This window comes from Papio anubis, chromosome 8, assembly GCF_008728515.1.
Source record: "Papio anubis isolate 15944 chromosome 8, Panubis1.0, whole genome shotgun sequence".
Taxonomy (NCBI): domain Eukaryota; kingdom Metazoa; phylum Chordata; class Mammalia; order Primates; family Cercopithecidae; genus Papio; species Papio anubis.
This window is the reverse complement of record NC_044983.1, coordinates 113,103,935-113,113,708: the sequence shown is the minus strand read 5'-3', so window position 1 is coordinate 113,113,708 and position 9,774 is coordinate 113,103,935. Positions and strand designations below refer to the sequence as shown.

Sequence of the window (9,774 nt, the reverse complement as noted above, 5' to 3'; positions counted from 1 at the left end):
CGAATTTGTCGCTCTCCTAGCAGGGGTGGGGAGAGTTGCTGGGTGGGTGTAACTGCATTGCAGCCTTTCTGGGTAAACTGGCCACTCCCTACTGATTTGTTATCATGCTAAATGTGTCTCCTCCCTTCCTTTCTGGAGCTTTTGCAGCTGTTCCTGGAAGGAGACCCAGTTGAAAGGGGTTGTTATGGACCAGGAACAGCTGGGATCTTTAATGATCTGTCAGCAGCTTACAGCAAAGTTCCAACACTCTGAGGTAATGATGGCGGTGGGGGATGTCTCAGAGGAAGAGCTGATTATGCAATAAGTTGAAAGTCCCTTCGAAATCTGGTGACACAGCTATTGAGAGGCCAGGAGGATGGAGAAGGATGTGGGGAAGGCTGATGAGAGAAGAATCATCCTCTCTAGGGATGATTTGAGGGTAAACAAATGAGATCCAAGGGGAGTTCCAATATGGGAAATGGGAGAGAAATCCTAGGGCCCAGGAAATTACAGACTCATAATTAGCTGGTCAAAGCAATCAATAGTCATGTCGATTGTCATTTGCTTGCAAATTGCACACCTGGGGTCCCTTCGGAAAAACTTGGCTGCAAGACTTAAGTTGCTGCTTCTGAAGATAATGAATAATACTCTGTCCTGTTGTTCATTACAGTATCAGTCTCTAAATCCTTGGTCTCTGCATTCCAACACAAAGTAAAAAGGATTCAGCAGGTTAGTATTGAAGAGGTTGGAAGCAGTGGCATTTCCAGTGACCCCATTTGTTCAGTTTTCATTAAGACTTTCATGAGATAAGAAGGGGTTAGTTATTTTTTGATTTTTTGCCCATAATTGGAGATTACTGTCTTGTGTTTTTCAGGGTTTTGGTTTTGGTTGCAAGTAACAGAAACCCAACTCAATAAATGGGAAAGTGTGTCAGTGGAAATGTAAGAAGAGATTTCATTTATTGGCCAGTTCAAAAGATGACAAGCTTTGGGCGTGGCTTAGTCCAGTGGCTCATGATGTCTTCAGGACTCAGTGTTTCTCTATTGTCATCTCTTAGTTCTATACTTTTTCTGTATTGGTTCATTGTGAGCTTTCCTTTAGAGGGTGGCAGAGAAAGCCACTAGTTGCTCCAAGCCGTTATTCTACCAGCTCCACAAGTCCAGTGGAAAGAGGAAACTGCTTTCCCAAAGGGTGTAAGAAGATGGAAGGCATGTTATCAGCTGAATTGCATCAGATGCCCATCTTGGAATCAATTACGGTGCCTCTTATTAGCAAAGCCTGAGTCATAGGTGAGTCTATACTTGGATGGGGCAGTAAGGAAATCCCATGTTGATTACAGGGATGGAAAGTGGGGGTGTGGTGGTTTCATAATGGCTTGTTAGAGTTCAATAATCAGAACACCAAATAATCCACGCTGGGAGGTAAAAATTACAGATGTTCTACTTTATGCCCCAAACTAGATTTCAAATCTGTGCTGCTCTTCCAATCATAAATCTGCAGAACAGAGGATAGAAAGTTCAGGTCAATTCAAATTTGACAAACACTTTCCAAGCACTTACTATGTGCCAAGATCTGTGGGAGGCCCTGGGAAACCAAAGATGAATGAAACACAAACTCTGATGTCAGAGACCTCACAGTCTGGTGTTTAAGACAGTAATAGTCTGGGTTAGATTCTGGTGTGATGAGATGGATTGTCTCATAAAAAAAACCAGGGAAGGGATTATTTAACTCTGATGGGTGGCTGGGTGCTGAGAAGACCCTCAGAGGGTGTAACCTTTGAGCCTTAAGGAAGATTAAGTTTAAGGGGGATTTTGTTGGAGGATAAGCATCAGGGAAAGCATTCCAAAAAAAGAGACTGGCACATGCAAAGGTATGGTGTTGTGACCTCTGATTAAATATGAATGAGACAGGACAGGGAAAAAAACACTTGTTAGATTGTGGCAAATGCCCATGTGAAGTGATTAAGTGACTGAAGTTGGGCAGAGGTGGTGTGCAGGTAGATTCTAAGCTGACCCCAGTGATCCATGCCTTGTACAATCTTCTTCCCTGTGAGTGTGGGTGGAACCTGTGGGTATCATGACCTGTTACTCGGTGAGTAGGTGATGTTATATGGTGAGATTGACTATAAGAAAGGGAGACTATGTGTGTGGTCCTGGCCTAATGACATGAATCCTTTAAGAGCAGAGTTTTCTCCAGCTGGTAGGAAAAGGGGAAGTATGAGACTTAAAGATGGAGGTGGCCCCATGGAAAAAACCTAAGGGTAGCCTGTGGGAACTGAGAGAAAACCCCAGATGACAGCCAGCAAAAAAACAGGAACCTTAATCTTACAAGCGCAAGGAACTGGACTCTGTCTGCAACCAGAATGAGCTGCAAGGGAGATTCTTCTTCAGAAGCTTCAGATAAGAACTCTACCTGGCTGACCTTTGATTTTGGTTTTGTGAGACCTTTAGCAGATAACCCAGGTGAGTTTTCACAGTGTGAGTTAATAATTTGGTATTGTTTTAGTTTGCAAATTTTGTGGTCATGTGTTATTCATCAGTAGAGAATGAATACAGGTGAGAATAATGAAGACGTCATCATTAGATGACTCCTATTAGAGTCCAAGACCCTCGAAGAGGTGTAAGCTCTTCTGGGTTGGGTGTGTCTGTATATTATCTACCAATGTATAGTCAGCACCTATCACTCTGCCTGGTACATAGAAGACAGAAAATAGTGTTGGTTGAATGAATGGATGTGTGAATGATCGATTCTCACCACTAGCACAGGAAGGCTTCACTTTGCACATCCTCCAGACGCTAGTGAAGGTATGGCCTCCCTTTCTTAGAGTTGACAGTAAGACCCTGCCTACAAAGCTGAATCCCCAAGACAACTCAGTTCACCAGGAACGCAGTGGCAAATGGTTTATTCCCTCAGACAGCAAACTATTTTGGAATACCAATCCGACACACAGAGTTCCACTAGGCTTTCTACAGGTAGAACTCAGAGGCAAACAAAACAAAAGCCTGCCTCGTATCCTCAAGGTTGCAGACTTATTGGGAGTCAAAATCATCCAACAGGATATAGTTAGAGACTGTATTATGGAACAAAAAGTTAAGGAATTTGTAATGAGAGGACATAAGTTTGAGACCTGACTCTGCCACTTACTAGCCATGTGACCTTAAACTATTACATAATACTCTTTAAATCTCAGTATTCTCTGCTCTTTGAGCACAGTAATTCTATTTATCTCTCCATGCTGTTGGGAAAGTTATCCACAATAATGCTTGAAAAAGGTTATTTGCAAACTGTAAAGTTGTCAGTCCACATTATTAATAAATGAGATCATGGGAGTGTTAAATATATCCTAGGAAGTGCTAGAGAGAAAAGCAGAAGACACTGACCTCACGAATGCTCAGGCAGGCCAAAGTGCTTTAGGAAGTCTTCCACAAAGTCTGGCTTGGGTTGAGATTTCAGAGAAGCTCTTGTGCGGCTTGGTAGGAGGAGGTAAGGGTCTGGAAAGGGGTAGGTGGCTCTAGGGCTGTATTATATCTAGAATTTATTTTTGAACCTCTAGGTGTAAAATCTTGAGACGCTTTTGTTCTATTGGGAGAAAAACTACATTCAACAGGTGCTGGCAAATTTGGCAGAGACTTTTAGATACTTGTATTGTTCAAGGAACCCATCTTTTCAGCGGCTAGAGGAATCCAGTGCCTTCTGAAGATTTTGGAGAATAACTCTGATCTCAACTAGAAAAAACAAATGGCTTGATTAGAGTAACTACCAAGTGCTTTCTTGACAGGCTGATGGAGCCAATTAATAAGGTCAACATGAATTTCTTTCCTGTCAGAAAGGAATGCCTAGAAGCAGAATCCTCTTGTGTGGCATCACCAGGGACTTGCTCCAGTTACCTTAGACCCTAGGTTTGAATTAGTCAGAAGGTAAAACAACTTCCCCAATCCTGGGAGGCCCACTCCTTTCTGCCTACTAAACTATCAATTATATTTTGGCAGTGCAGGAAGGGGTGGAGCCAAGGGGAGACACTAAAGAAACACACTGAGGTGACTGCAGGACGATAACAGTGGCAAGAAGACAGCAAGAAGAAATCTATTTAATTAATTAATTTATGTATTTATTTTGAAATGGAGTCTCTTTCTGTTGCCCCAGCTGAAATGCAGTGGCGCGATCTCGGCTCACTGCAACCTCCACCTCCTGGGTTCAAGTGATTCTCCTGCCTCAGCCTCCTGAGTAGCTGGGATTACAGGTGCCTGCCACTACGCCTGCCTAAATTTTTGTATTTTAGTAGAGACGGGGTTTCACCATGTTGCCCAGGGTAGTCTCAAACTCCTGAGCTCAGGCAATCTCTCTGCCTCGGCCTTCCAAAGTGCTAGGATTACAGGCATGAGCCACTGCGCCAGGCCAAGAAGAAATCTAGAATCATGTGGATCCCAGGCAAAACCTTTGAGCTGACTGAATCTAGAAGGAGGTATCAGCTACAGAACAGTGATGGGCATATGTTGGTTTGTCCCTCTACTGGAACATAACCCTTCTCCATTCTGGAGCCTGTGTGGGGTTAACCCAGCTGGCCCTCTCCTCTAGTCTCACAGGTGAACATGTGACCTAGATGTGTCTAGCAAAATACCCCAAATTCTTGGCCGTAGTGATTCAAGATAGACACATGTCCAGACTGGGTCAAGCAATCAAAATACTCCCTGATACATGTTTTATATAAATATTAGGAACTTTTTGTTGTTGTTGTTGGGCTGCTGAGTTTGCTATGCTAAGTCTTGGGCTACTGGAAGCTGTCACAGAGAGGAACTATAGAGAGACATGTCTAAGATATGGAGAGAGAAAGAAACAGAACCCTGTTGACTTTTTTTGAATGTCCATATCAAGTAATACCTGAAGGTACTCATTTGACTTTCCTGTTGTATGAAACTAAAATTACTTTTTGCCTAAATCAGTTTGTCAAGCCTCTATTGCCTACAAATGAAAGTGTTTTAGGAAATGTAAGTTCCAAATCTAAAGCTCAAAAAGCTTCGTGAATCCTAAATATCGGAGACAGGTCTCATTTAATTTAGAAAGTTTATTTTGCCAAGACTGAGGATGTGCACCCGTGACACAGCCTCAGGAGGTACTGATGACATGTGCCCAAGGCAGTCAGAGCACAGCTTGGTTTTATATGTTTTAGGGAGACATGAGACATCAATCAACATATGTAAGATGAACATTAGTTCATTCTGGAAAAGGCAGACAACTCAAAGCAAAGGTGGGACGTCATAGGTAGATAAGAGACAAATGGTTGTGTTCCTTTGAGTTTCTGATTTGCCTCTCCAAATGAGAAAATCAGATACACATTTATCTCAGTGAGCAGAGGGGTGACTGAATAGAATGGGAGGCAGGTTAGTCCTGAGCAGTTCCCAGCTTGATTTTCCCTTTAGCTTAGTGATTTGGGGGACCCAAGATTTATTTTCCTTTCAGTTTCTTTCCTTGGCAACACCCACATTAATAGAGACATGTAGGCATTAAGGACAAGACATTATTCTAGATGTTGGAGGCCTAAGATTTATCTATCCATCAATCTATACGCATTGACTGAGGTACGTGCATGAATCAGGTACTGTGGACACAGATCATTGTGACAGTGTTTTTTTTTTTTTTTTTTTTTTTTTTTTTTGCCTTTGAAGACATCACAATTTAGGAAGATATAGAAACCAATCTCTAAAGTCCACATTACTTCGAGAGTACAGAGTATGACACTTCATGGTTAGAACTGACTTCCAAAATCAGATAAAGATACAAACATCTGATAAAAATGCCAAAACATGGATCTTGTTCTTAATGAATTTGTTACTATAAAGAGGAAGGGCATAGGGATGAAAACCCGTGGGCTAGAAAACAGAATAAGGTTGGAACCAAACGACAGATGGTATAGTCAGCTGCTGTGGAACTCAGACAAGGGAGAGATCCCAGAGAGCTATCATTCAGCAGGGAAACTTCATTGACAAGATTGGCTGTGGAAGGGGCTTTCAAGGCTAGATTGGATTCTGGTTGGTTGCCCAGGTGGGGACTTTAAATCTCTGGGTAGGCGGGCCAGTAAGAGAGTGAGCAGACAGGACCGACCAAGCAGATTAGCCTTGCCTGGTGGCTGGGATCCCTATGGGGGAGGCTTAAAAAGTGCCTAAGGTAAGGATTTGTCATTAACAATGCCTGGATATTCGAAGATCTCCTAATGCCTCTGTATTAGATCAGATTTAGTTTCATCTGAAACAGCAAAGACTCAAGTATCTGTAGTTTAAGCAAGAGAAACATTTCTTTCTCCCTCAGAGAGCTGATCGTAAGCATTCAGGGGCTCACATGATTTCTCCATGGTTCGGGCAGTTAGGTTACTTCTATTATCTGAATGTTGGTATACCCCCAAAATTTATATGTTGGAACCCAATACCCCGGGTGATAGTATTAAGTGGTCAGGACTTTGGGAAATGATTAAGTCGTGAGGGCTCCATCCTCATGAATAGGATTAGTGCTTTTATCAAAGAGACTGGAATGAGCTTCCTTTACCTCTTTCACCACATGAGGACACAGGATGAAGATGTCACCCATGAGGGAAATAGAAAGCCTTCACGAGACACTGGACCTGTTTGCACCTTGGTATTGGACTTCCCTGCCTCCGGAACCATGAGAAATACACTTTTGTTGTTTATGAATGACCTAATCTGGGGTAATAGCAGCAATAATATTGAGTATTACTAATACTCAGTAATAGACTGAGACATTCCTGCTCCAATTCCTGTCAAATTCCTGAGACATTGGCTATAGCAGCAGGAAGGACTAAGCTACTATTATCTTGCTGTCTGCTTTCCAGAGGTCAGTGCCCTTGTCCACATTGTCTAAGATGATTAACTACTATGTCTGCGTTTCAGACACAGGAAATGGGAAAGAGAAAGACACACATTCCTCCCCTATAAAGGCGGGACTTAGATGTACATTCATCACTACTGTTCATAATCCATCAGCTAGAACTCAGTCACATGGCCACAGCTACTGGCAAGAGGGGCTAGGGAATGTAGTTTTATTCTGAGCATCCTTGAATTAAATCCCAGGGATTTCTAGACTGGAGAAAAAGAGAGGCATAAATTTCAAGACACAACCAGTCTCAGTTACAAACTCTTCTTCCAGGGAGCTGTTGGAGGGTTAAAGACTAAGAAACACATGCCCCAAGACTTTTAAGAATGGCTAATCCACTTCTTTCTTCCAGCTTCACACATTAGCTACCTAATGAAATTAGGGAAAATGTAAGAAAAATAGAGATAATTTTGCTGAGCACTGTTTCAAGAACTTTCCACAGCAATTGAACCTTCACAACATCATGATGAAGTAGCCATTATTATTGTCGTTTTAAGGATAATGAACCGAGATTCAGAAACAGGAGATAAAGGTGAGGAACTAGCATTCCTTGGCCCATTGGAAAAGCCAGGCACTTTACATTCATTAAATACGCCAAGCATTTTATGTTTAATAACTCATTAAATCCTCATGATGCAATCAGATGGATACTATTTCCTTCTATATATGGGGACACCAAAACTGGGAAGATAAACCTAGAATTTGGATCTGGGTCTAATTCCAAAAGTCAAAATATTTTCATTGTACAGGTGTGTTACTTCTCGCTACTGTCAGCTACAAAGTTTTTTGGTATGGGTTATTTTATTTACTCACGAGTTAATTAATTAATTAATTTTAACAAATAATTTTTAAGCATCCAGGAAGTGTCAGGTACAAGTTTCTGACCTGTTACAGCCCACTTTTAGGTGGGGAAATATTGATTTATTGAAAAACACTTATTGTAAGCTTCTTATGGCCAAGACTGGTATTACAAAGACAAAAAAGTATAATGATTGGCATACAGTAGAAATCCATAAGTATTGAGTTAATTAAAAACATAGCCTTTAGGAACACCACAGTCTGTTAGTTGTGGGACGTAGAACAATGTGAATTTGGGAGAGGATGGTTTGAATAGTGTGCTATATTGGCTACAGCCACCAATCCAAAGACTGTCTTTGGAAGAGCTGAATATGAAGGAACTTCTTCCCTGAGCTCCCTGTGAGTAGGATCTGCTTTGTAAACCAAAGACATGCAGCAGAAAGGGAGGAAGCAGCACCTGAACCTGGAGCCAGTGACTAGAAGATGAGCTCGGTCCTTGGCCAAGCCTGCTGCAGGTGTTGCCTTTTTCTGCTAAAAAACGTGGTCATGATTTCAGGGTGAGGAAGGGCAACTTGAGAAACAGACAAAAAGGCAAGAACTCCTTAAACACATCTGTGTTAAATAATTTCTGGATTTGGTAATGAACTCAAGGTGTTTCTGAATCAGATGAACTCAGCATGGGGGAAAATGTTGATGAACACTTTCTGTTTATTACCCTTTTAGTTTCTCCCCCACCTCCTATCTCCCTCCAGGGTACTTTTGATCACACATGTAAGACTTATCTATGCTGGAGCCAAGGGTGATGATGGCTTTGTGATGGAGATTTCTTAAAGGAAGATATGAATTTTAATGTCTGGATAGGTGCCCAGATGGAAAAAGGTCTGAAAGGAGAGATTGCTGAAATAGAATGTTTCTAGACTGAAAAATGACCTGGAAGGGTACATGGGAATCTCACCATTCCAGGCACCCCCATGGGGCTGCTGGGTTTTTTTGTGTGGAATGATTACCGTCTCCATTCGTATTTTATGGCTGGGCTGTTGATAGTTGTCAAGAGAATCTCTGATTCAGAGAGAGGAAAAATAGAAGGTACTAGCAATTCTTTTTTGAACTGGGGCTATCTATTAACCTACCCTCTAATGGGATTGTATATTGGATTGGGGAATAGCAAAATATTAAGTGTAAGTACTTTTAGTCAGAGTGTGAGTACACACCCCCATAGTGGCATCATGTATGGAACATCTTTAGGAGGAGAGAAAAAGATTAAAACTAAGACAAGGAAAGTAATCAATTCCAATATTTACATCCAAAATCGATGTTACTATTTACTTCATTACCTTAGAAAGCTGCAGACTGATTCCAGTGGAGCTACCACGTAAGAAACATTTTTGGACTTTCTTTCTCATTTGTTTTGCAAAATGCCTTTATAGTCATGGTCTGTGTCCTTCAACAAAGTACTTCTCGGTGCTTTTCAGTTGTTCTTTGTTTTAGAAATACAAAAGGTGGTAAAAGAATTAGAAAAAAAATAGTTGATCTCTTAACATGGAAAAAATTGCATTCTTTTAAATTGTAGAATAATTTTTGTAGAAAATTCAGAAAATAATAATTAGCACAAAGAAGAAAATAAGAATTTTCCTATAACCCCACCACACAAAGAAAAACACTGGTAACATCTTCAAGGCTTTATAATGCACACATATGTGGCAGGTTTGCTGACTTGTTTTCACTGCTTAAGTGAGAGAGAATAAAATGATAATTAATTTCCCTACTTCCCTCATTTCACCCTTTCCTTTTCTATTCTCTTCTCTCAACGCATGCACATATCTCTGGGGAAAAAAAATTAAAAAGCCACTCATGCCTTTGAATTCTAAGGTTTAAGCTCATCTGTGGGTGGGTTTGTGTGTGCCTCTGAGTGTAAGTGGGCAAATGTATTGGACTGGATTTAAAGGATGGAGACTGAAAATTTATTTGGGTCTTGTGATCATCAAAGAAATAATCAGGCAAGGCCTTAGTTTGGAACATTAGGTTAGTCATAGAATTAAGGCAGAATTGTCCTACAAGAAGAGGAGAGAGATTAAACTGGAGTTTAAATATAAAAGGTAAAGTGGCCCAGGCACG

General features: G+C 41.2%; 1 long non-coding RNA gene across 2 annotated transcripts in view; it reads left to right on the top strand.

Moving 5' to 3' along the window:
- The first annotated feature begins 209 nt into the window (after positions 1 to 209).
- Positions 210 to 9,774, top strand: part of LOC110744007 — a 79,748-nt gene continuing 70,183 nt past the window's right edge. For both annotated transcript variants that reach the window (XR_002523961.2, XR_004185918.1), the window contains exon 1: positions 210 to 2,441. This is a non-coding gene — a long non-coding RNA (uncharacterized LOC110744007). The remainder of the gene's footprint in view (positions 2,442 to 9,774) is intronic.